This window comes from Schistocerca americana, chromosome 2, assembly GCF_021461395.2.
Source record: "Schistocerca americana isolate TAMUIC-IGC-003095 chromosome 2, iqSchAmer2.1, whole genome shotgun sequence".
Lineage (NCBI taxonomy): Eukaryota > Metazoa > Arthropoda > Insecta > Orthoptera > Acrididae > Schistocerca > Schistocerca americana.
The window spans coordinates 101,633,534-101,644,657 of NC_060120.1; the positions used below are offsets into that span (position 1 = coordinate 101,633,534).

At 46.4% G+C, this 11,124-nt stretch overlaps 1 pseudogene; it reads left to right on the forward strand.

Annotated features, from left to right (window-relative positions):
• Positions 1 to 1,829: 1,829 nt before the first annotated feature.
• Positions 1,830 to 1,947, forward strand: LOC124596974 (annotated as a pseudogene).
• Positions 1,948 to 11,124: the final 9,177 nt, after the last annotated feature.

Consider the following 11,124-nt stretch of genomic DNA (forward strand, 5'->3'; position numbering starts at 1 on the left):
GTCTGTCTACTGAAATTAAAAATCAACACAAACTATTTATTGTGGTTCATACTTTTGCTAACGCCCGTAGATTCTTTTGTTTTCAACTTTAGATACTTCAATACGATCAAACGTAGCCCTATATGAGTACCAGCAACAAAACTAATAATTCTCGCAACAAACAGTAAGGATACAAAATAAATTTAAGCAAAAATCTTAATTTCCAGCCCCATTTTGGTTCCTGAAAATTATGCAATTCAACAAAACTATGGCTCTTCAGGTGTCGGCGAATCGTGATCCCCTACAGTTTCTTAAATGAAAATTGAACATTGGTCTTCAATAATAATTGAAGTTTCAGTTTCACTACGTGCTGTTTGTTCAATGGTTCCTCCTTATTGGATTTTACATTAACCATCTGTCAAGTGCACGATTAGTTTAAATGATTGCGGGCAAAATCATTAACAACAAGCTAAGAAATTCCTTTCGTAATCTGCTAGTGCCTATATATCCCAAAATACGCACTCGATTCAATACCTCACTCAAGCACGACAAAACCACTCCATTCACCGCACGATAAGTGCCACGTCTCAATTACCTCTGGGACTGCTATCAGCCAACTGATATTAAGATGCGGACAAAACTCGCATGGCTTCCGATACAGTCAATTACACCAATAACCGGCACCAAACGAAGGAATCGCTACTTCAGTTCCTTCCACGTTACACATAAGTCACAAATTACTACTCCCGTCCACAAAATCCTGCTAATCAATAAATGTCACCCTTGCCGGTAAGAAACAATTCTTAAGAGGGAACACTATCAGCGGAACATACTCGAACAATGTCTGTCCTAGATCGGCCTTGGAAGGGGGAACCTCGCAGCTACGCCAGTTAATGGTAGTTTCTTCACAGCATTTTACTACCCAACCTGTAAGTCTGTTAATGAGTAAGTCTAGTCCCATCAGACGACAAATCATACGTTAATAAAAACGGAAATATTTGGAAATTTGTGGTAAGTTCCTATGGGACCAAACTACTAAGGCCACTGGTCCCTAGGCTTACACACTGCTTAATCTAACTTAAACTAACTTAAGCTAAGGACACCACACACAACTATAACGGACGGAAGGAGCCGCGGGAACAGTGGCAAGGCGCCTCAGACCGCACGGTTACCCCGCGCGGCAACAAAAACGGACTATGACCTGTCGTTTATTGACGAACTGACTCCTACGAAGTTCGTACGTTGACTGCTAATCTTTCTCAGGTAAGAGTCATTTGGAACTATCACTGAGAACAAACACTAAAGCCACCTCGACTTTTGAGAGTGATTTTATTATTAGCGCTGGCCTTCGGCAAGTTCGAGCGGTGGCCGGCTGCTCCGCAGTGTCGTTACATCTCTGGTTTCTGCGAGGACCAGTACCTGGCTTGCTGCTGCGTCCTGCGTTAGTCTCCTTTTGGCATCCAGCGAACGGTGTTTCTAAAACATTGTTATAACAAACGTACATACGATATTATACACATATTTCTTACAAGCAAAATCTTGTCCCAGTGCCCATAAACTCTTGGATGTGAACAAGAGTAATTGCGAACTTACACCGTGCCCTTGACGGAGCACAAGATAGACAAAAGAGAGGGAGAGAACGAGGTGGACAGAGCGGGAAGGAGGAGATGGACCGAGGGAGAGGAGAGGCCGAGAGGACCAGCTTCACAGAGAGGGGGAGATGACGATCTGGACAGAGAGAGGTTCAGGAGGAGATGGACAGAGAGTAGGAGGGGGAGTAAATGGAGAGAGAGAAGGCGAAGGTGGTGTAATGGAAAATTAGAATAGCTATTTACCCTGGCAACGACAGGGGCAACGGCCTTGCCGCAGTGGATACACCGGTTCTCATCAGATCACCGAAGTTAAGCGATGTCGGGCGTGGCCAGCATTTGGATGGGTGACCATCCAGGCCGCCATGTGATGTTGCCATTTTTCGCGGTGCACTCAGCCTCGTGATGTAAATTGAGGAGCTACTCGACCGACTAGTAGGAGCACTGGTCAAAGAAAACCATCGTAGCGACCGGGAGAGCGTTGTGCTGACCACACGTCCCTCCTATCCGAATCCTCAACTGAGGATGACACGGCGGTCGGATGGTCCCGATGGGCCACTTGTGGCCTGAAGACGGACAGGTGCTCAGCTAATAATGCAACACTTGTTAACAATTGTCTACAGCCTTCTCATACGCTTGTATTCACATTGGCAGTCCTCATCCGCCTCCAGTAATGCACCCCCATAGTGCAGTTAACATTTCGAAAAGACATTTATCGAACTACTTTACAATGGCCTCAGCTGAACGACTGCTCCCTGTGTCTGCTGCCACTCGACCTCCACCAGCAATCACAACGGAGTTTCTGTCTTAGTCCTTTCGGTCAGTCAGAGGCCAGGAGATTCCCTACTGTCTTGTAAGAGTCTGCGTCTTTCAGCCAATAGCAAGCGAAAATGATGTCTCCAGGTGCGATGGGGTGCCGTAACTAGTCACAACGACGTCTCCGTCTAGTAACAGGCTACCCCAACAGTAAGCCTTGCTACACATTGCACAATATTATACTTGGGTTGATAGTCACCCACTTCCCAATCATTTTGCATTCTACTCCGATACTCGTAACACCCCAGAGTGACTCTCGGCGTGTAGCGGTGAGATGTGCCCCCAATACTGCAAGCTGCAGCAGAGCGCCGTTTCTTTGGTGAGGCGTGCCCCGCTCGGGACCCGGAAGTGAACCGGCGACCCGGTTCCCGTGTGACGTCCATTAGCGACCGGCGTGGCGCCCTGCATTAATCACCCCGCCTCCGTATCTGGCCTACATTACGCCAAGTCGCTGCCTCCTACGCACCACCTGCTTCTAGGTCTCACTGTCTCCGATTACGGAGAAACGCACCCCTTTCTCAATTACATCCGTTAATCCTCGGGTGAGAATCAATTACCGCTGGTTTCGCGGATTTGTATCTTATGACAGTTAGCAGCTGTCCCAGCGACCTGTTGTAGACCTAGACGGTATAACAGTAGGTTGGGGATCGAGCGAGAAGATACTACTGTGCGTAGCATTGCCGATTGTCAAAATTCCAGATTACATCTTTAGCACCCTTTGAAGTTATTACCAACTCCTTCCCCATTCGTCCGTATTTCTATCGGTTTTGTTTCGTTCCCCATCACTTTCTACCTGATATTAAACTTGTTCCGCAAATTAGAATTAACTCACCACCTTAGTAATGGTTCAAATGGCTCTGAGCACTACGGGACTTGACATCTGAGGTCATGAGTCCCCTAGAACTTAGAACTACTTAAACCTAAGGACATTACACACATCCATGCCCGAGGCAGGATTCGAACCTGCGACCGTAGCGGTCGCGTGGTCCAGACTGAAGCGCATAGAACCGCTCGGCCGGCACTCCACCTTTGTAAAGCTGCATTTATGGTACCAGATGACTTTCGAATAAAAGAAAAATAATTTTTGTTTCGCAGTTCTATTGTCCAATAATTTATGGAACTACTTTTGACAAAATTCAACCTACAGGTGTAGTCATTATGACAAATGTATATGGTGGTGTAGTTGAACATCGTGCAGAGAACTCTTCATAGCTGGCCGCTGTGGCCGAGCCGTTCTAGACGCTTCAGTCCGGAGCCGCGCTGCTGCTACGGTCACCAGTTCGAATCCTGCCTCGGGCATGGATGTGTGTGATGTCCTTAGGTTAGTTAGGTTTAAGTAGTTCTAAGTCTAGATGACTGATGACCTCAGATGTTGAGCCCCATAGTGCTTAGAGCCTTTTGAACCATTTGAACCATTTTAACCTCTTCACAACAACAGTTTGGACAACTGTTTCAGGGTACATACATCCATTAACGTCATCTGTAGCTCCAATATTTATCTTTTTCTTAAAATTTTGAATATAGCAATAGAATCAAAAATCTCCTTCGTAAGCATTTTTTGGGTGTTAAGGAACCAGATACAACTGGCAACACGTTCTCAACACGCTGTCAAAGCAAATCATATTCTTGTGATTAAGTGGTGTAGTTCAAGGCTGAATTAAAGGATTTTGTGCGGGGTTGTGCATTCTTCTGTAATAACAGGCATCTTAACAGTAAACCTCATAATCAGTTTATTAGTTTATTACACATTGAGGTGAGAAAAGTCATGGAATAACTATGTTCACATACACAGACTGATGTAATATCGCGTACAAAAGACATAAAAAACCAGAGCATTGTCCGAGTTGTCATTTGTACTCAGGCTATTAATTTAAACAGTTTCCCGACGTTATGAAGGCCGTTCGACGGCAGTTAACAGACTCTGAACGCGAAATGGTAGTTGTATCTAGACGCATGGGACATTCCGTTTCGGAAATCGTTAGGGTATTCAGTACTCTGCGGTCTACAGAGTGAAGAGTAGGTCGAAAATATGAAATTTCAGGCTTCACCTCTCACCACAGATAACGTTGTAGCCTCCACTTGAACTACCGTGAGCAGAGGCGTTAGCGTGGAGACATCATTACCAAACAAGCAACACTGCGTGAACTAACTGCAGAGATCAATGAGGGTCGTACGACTAACGTATCCTTTAGAACAGTGCGGCGAAATGGGCTGTGGCAGCAGACGACCGTTGCGATTGCCATTGCTAACATCACGACATAGTGGTGTGAGCTGTGTTGAAATGGAAGCGACTGGGTCCTCAGGTCCAACTGAACCGATCATTGACTGTAACTGTCTATATTCAGCTACTTGGAAACCATTTGCTGCCATTCCTGGAGCTCATGTTCCCATACAACTATCGAACCTTTCTGGGTGACAATTCGCCATGTCAGCGAGCTACAGTTGTTCTCAATTGTTGATGAACTTCCAGGGCAATTCGAGCGAATGGTTTGGCCACCCAGACGCCCGACATGAATTCCGTTGAACATTTAAGCGATATAATCGAGATGCCAATTTTTATACAAAATCCTGTACTGGGAACACTTTCTCAATTATGGACGGCTATAGAGGCAGCATGGCGCAGTATTTCTACAGGGGACTCCCAACTTCTTGTTGAGTTCATGCCACGTGGTGTTATTTCACTACGCCAGGCAAAACGAGATCCGGCACTATATTAGGGGTATCGCATAGCTTTTGTCACCTCAGTGCACAAAATTTTTTTTAATATATCCACGTCATTTAACGCTAGTATAGTTTAAGACGATGTACATTTATGACTAATTTCCAGATCCCACTGACTCCTCTCCATAGGATCCATGAAATACAACCTACACGGTGCAAATTTTCGTGTCTACATACATACCGCACCTGGCACTCAAGCTCAAAAATCCATTATCGTATTCTTGATCAAAATTGTACGAAATGACTTTCTAGCACCGAAAGAACGTATCACAGACAGAGACAAATACAACACAATACCATGCAAATGGCATCAAACCACAAACGGAACAGCTATGGTACGTTTACTTTCATTGGTCATTTAAGAATACGAATAATAAATTAGTGTTAATAGTTTGCGGAAGAATCACCATTTGGAATTCTCGAAAGACCACTCCTCGCGCGCTACATGGCGTTGGTCGATGATCACTAAACAAATGAAACTATTGATTGAGATCGATCGTTGTTATCCTTTCGTCTCAGAAAATTCCTCGCTGCTCCTCTATGTTCTGAACGAGTTGGCGCAATGAACAGTACGTTTTATAATTACACTCAAGCCATCAATCACTTGGTCTCTCACTCAAGTTATTGGCTTAAGGATCAGATACTGGAAAGTCGCGCAAGAGCTTTGGGCGTGTTACTGACGGAGTGTTACTGACGGAGGTCTTCCTCCATATTTTCTTTATCTTTATGTATTATAACTAGTTTGATGCAGGCCGCTGCGACTTTCTCTACTATTCCAACCTTTTCATCTCAGATTGGCTCACCTAATATTCTCAATTAGTTGCAGCTGATGTTCCAATCTCTGGCTTTCCGTATAATTTTTGAAATCGGTTCCCCACAATACCGTAGAAGTTATATGCTTTTAATACATAGCCTACCATCCTACACGTGGTTTCTGTTGTGAATTGGCAGGAGCCAATTCACGGGGTTTGGAGGAAGCCGAAAGGCACGCGTTTAAGCTCACGCAGGCTGGCGTGAGGTCTGGAACATGTAAGGGAATTTATAGTAGCAAAGTAAAGTACGTAGCTTCTTGAATACTTAACTTTAATCCAAAATTGGTGAACATCGGTCTGACTGTACATGCATCACAAGATAAATAGGAATTGACAATGGCGCCTTGCTAGGTCGTAGCAAATGACGTAGCTGAAGGCTATGCTAACTATCGTCTCGGCAAATGAGAGCGTAATTTGTCAGTGAACCATCGCTAGCAAAGTCGGCTGTACAACTGGGGCGAGTGCTAGGAAGTCTCTCTAGACCTGCCGTGTGGCGGCGCTCGGTCTGCAATCACTGACAGTGGCGACACGCGGGTCCGACATATACCAACGGACCGCGGCCGATTTAAAGGCTACCACCTAGCAAGTGTGGTGTCTGGCGGTGACACCACAGTTTCAGTCAGTGTTTTCCATATATTCGTTTCGTTTCCGTACCTCGACATTTCTTATTTTTCTACTAATCTCTTCTGATTTTTCCACACATAGCTGTGCTCCAAACGTAGATTATCAGAAATTTTTTTTCGAAAAGATGGCTTTTGTTTGGTGGTAATAGACTTTTTTAATCAAGGTATGCCTACATTTCCTGTGCTAGTTTTCTTCTTATATTCGCATTGATTTGTTCATTTCCAAAGTAGCAGAGTTCCTTCACTTCGGATTCCCCAACTCTGACAAGTTTATCACTAATTTCTTTTTTGTTAATCTTCATTAGTTTCGTAAACACTGAGGTAAGAAAAGTCATGGGATAGTGACATGCACATATACAGGTGGTGGGAGTGTCGCTTACACAAGATGTGAAAGGGCAGTGCATATATGGGGTTTGATGGAGTTGTCGTTAGTACTCCGACGTGATTATGGCCGCAAGACGGAAATTAACAGACTGCCATTCCATTTCGTAAATCACTACGGAATTCAATATCCCGAGATCCAAAGTGTTATGAGAGTGCAGAGAAAAAGAAATTTCGGTAATTACCTCTCACCATGTACAATGCAGTGGCCGACGGCCTTCACTTAACGAAAGAGAGCATCGGTGTTTGCGTAGAGTTGTCAGTAACAGACAAGGAACACTGTGTGAAATAATCCCAGATATCAAAGTGAAAAAAAAGAATAACGTCACACCATTTAGGAGTACTAAAAACTGTACTGTTCACAAGCTGATATTAATACAGATATCGACGGAAAATTCAAATTTACAAAATTATAAACTTTGGCTGCCGATAGAGTCGTTCAAGTGGCTGTGAGCACTATGGGACTTAACATCTGTGGTCATCAGTCCCCTAGAACTTAGAGCTGCTTAAACCTAACTAACGGAAGGACATCACACACATCCATGCCCGAGGCAGGATTCGAACCTGCGACCTTAGCGGCCACGCGGTTCCAGACTGAAGCGCCTAGAACCGCACGGCCACACCGGCCGGCTGCCGATAGAGGAATGTGCTGGCAAACATAGTAAACAGGGGACATGTCGATATCATGTCATAAATTCTTAGCGAATTTCATTCCATGTACTCAGTTGTACCATAGCTATGTCTTGCTGATAGGTGCGTGAACAATATACGCAGGTGTCAGCATCTGAAAGAGCATATGTAGCTGGGGTCAAAGGAGCCTGTTCGAGTAATTCGGTGAACCACTCAACATATGAATAGGAGTGATGCCACTATTCGACGATGCTGGCAGGGATGGCTGAAACTTGGCCGAACACAGCATCCAGAATGAAGCGTTTGACCTAGAAATCTGACAGAAAGTGATGACCGTACAATCGTCAGAAAGGCACTCAGAACCCTGCATTCATCATTTTCCACGATCCGATGTGCCACTGGCGCCTCATTGACGTCAAGGACCGTTAATAGGCGTCTCACAGAAAGGGACAGAGCTCACGGCTCCCGGGTCCCGAACACAATTGACGTCTGTACATCAACAAGTCCATTTCAGGTAGTGCCAGACACATGCGGCCTCGAATTTCCGGTTTCCATACTGTAATCTGTCACATACTGCTCACATAGGAGTCGGGGGGGAGGGGGGGGGGGCAAGATAGCATTAATTATGACATGCACAGGAGCCATTCAAACACTCATTCTGCCCACGCTTCACACGTGAGTAGAATTGGATGAAACCCTAATTTAAGTAGCACAATTTGATGTACACAATTCAAATGGCTGCGAGCACTATGGGACTTAACTGCTGAGATCATCAGTCCCCTAGAACTTAGAACTACTTAAACCTAACTAACCTAAGGACATCACACACATCCATGCCCGAGGCAGGATTCGAACCTGCGACCGTAGCGGTCACTCGGTTCCAGTCTGTAGCGCCTAGAACCGCTCGGCCACTCCGGCCGGCAATTTGATTTACACTCTGCCATACACTTCACAGTGGTTGGCAGAGTATGGGTGTTGATGTAGATGTAGATCTAGATGCCTATATTGATTTCTATGCACAGATCTCACAATTTCCATAAATTGTCAACAGGTGGGTTGTGAGACGTGTTCCATCAGGTGAATTTGGTGGCCAAGACATCAGTGCGAGTCAAATACTATGCTCCTCAAACCCTTGTAGCATGATTCTGGTCTTGTGACATGGACAGTTATCATCATGTTGGAAGATGCCATCGCCGTAGGGAAGAAGTCAAGTGTGAAGGGATGCAGGTGGTCCGCAATAATATTCACGCAGTCCACAGCTGTCACGCTTCCTTCGATTACTACCGCAGGTCCTGTGGAAGCTCAGGTGACTGTCACTCGTAAATGAGCGGCGGCGGCTCGCTGCACGCTTCGAGGGGCCATTCGCCTCCACAGTGCGATATCCGGACTCGACTGTCAACGGGGTGTTGTCTGACTGGGTGACTCATTTCCATTGCTCCACAGTCTAATCTCGATGATTCCATGCCAACTGCAGTAGTAATTGACAGTGTCATTACATTGACATTCGAATATGTAGGTATGCTGCAGAGAGGCCCGTGTTGAACAGTGTGTGCTGTATGGTGTGCTCTGAAACATTTGTACCTTCACCAGATAATTGCCCGCTCCACTTTATTGAGCAGGAAAGCTTCCGACCTCCACATTCTGTGATAAGGTCTGGATGTCTGATACCGTGTCACTGACTTGTGGTTTCATTGTTATTCAAACATTTTTCATAGATTCTCACCAGATCAGCGCACAGACAGTGGACTAGCTTCATTGTTTCTGAGATGGGTAATCGGGTAATTCCTTCATGGTGGGTCGTATCCTTTTTTTTTTTCAGAAACTTTGGTACCAACGAAGCTGATTCTGCGGTAGTTTTCGCTTTTATTTGCCCTTGCTATCCGCGGGATGCATTCTATACCCTCGGATTTGAATTCTTCCACAGCCAATCCAGTGCTGATTGCACGCACAGCTTTCGCAACGTGAACAGTGGTCGCAGGTGCTTCGAGTGCGCTTCCCGGACTGGACGACCAGCATTGAACTTCCGGCTGTCAGAAGGACTTGTCCTGCGGACCGATAAACATCGCCATATCGCTCGAATGAGACGACGATGCGGTCACACCTGACTATGCGCCGGGTTCCGATGGCGAGAGGACCCAGGCATCAGTCGGTATTCGCCCTTAGTCACGTGCAGACCGGCTCCGCGCGCCGGCAGCGCACTGCAGTCATTTACTTAAGCGTCGCACGTAATGGCGCACTGTTAACGCCTAGCGACACAGAAAGTAACATTCCAGGCTGAACATGCACGACCACGAGCTTATGAAACTGAACAACTCACTCGCGAAGAGCTACGTCTGGACCCCCAGCAAGTGATAGGTATTCACTTCTCTATCACTGGCAGTATCGTCTATATTAGAATGACGACGGAAGAAGCATTTGCTGAGGTAGTTCTACAACACGCAAACGGACTCAAGGTCAAGCATTCTGATGGGCATATTGAAAAGGTAGATCACGCTGGTTTCGGTTTTCGTACAACTCGGGTCTTTGAGCTCCCTTTAGAAGTGCCACAAGACGTGGTAGTCGAAGCTTTCCGACCCTACGGCAATATGCGGCTCATCGCGGAAAAAGGGCAGGCGTGCACGAATACCACGTGCTGAATGGTATCTGCCAAACCAAAATCGAACCTTCCAAACATGTACCGTCCTATCTGCTGACAGGTGGCGTGCGAGCCATCGTTATGTATGATGGCCAGCCGCGGACGTGTGCTGGTTGCGGACAAGAGGGCCATGTTCCGTCAGACTGTCTCCGCCGAAATTTGCTCCAGGTCCCAACCAGTGACTCAGCTCCCAAATCGACGGTCACTTGTTTATCCGCGACTGCTACGGTCGCAGGTTCGAATCCTGCCTCGGGCATGGATGTGTGTCATGTCCTTAGGTTAGTTAGGTTTAAGTAGTTCTAAGTTCTAGGGGACTGATGACCACAGTAGTTAAGTCCCATGGTGCTCAGAGCCATTTGAACTATTTTTTTTGTTTATCAGGCGTACGCAGCCACGATGCGCCACTTCAGACAGCGCCAGTTCACCCTCACCGGCGCTCTCCATTGGAAAAGACGGTGCTGCCATGGCCTCACCGGCACCATCTCCTCCGAAGACTGAGACACCACCAACTCTCTAGAGCTCGATGACAAGCCTATTCCGATTGACATCGATGTGAGTGCGGTACCTAACTCTGCTTTTCTTCAGACGGGCGCGACCTCAGAAATTGAACGTCCACATACTGGTACAGAACAGCACCTCCGAAAGCAACGGTCGCCCCGAGAACGGCAGAAGAGAAGTCAAACGCCATCCTACGACACGCTTCTTCATGTGGCATCACAGGCAGTGGAGCGGATACCAGACAGTGACCTCCCTTCGAGCACCCTGACGACAGGAGTGGCCGCTCCTGATGTCTCATCTGACGAACGATCCCATCTGTCGACGATGGATCCGATGGAGGAAGAGTCCCCAGACCCCGCTACAGCAGGGTCACCAAAACTCGCCCTCTATGAGTGCGACAGTCGTTTGGTTCAAATGGCTCTGATTACTGTGGGACTTAA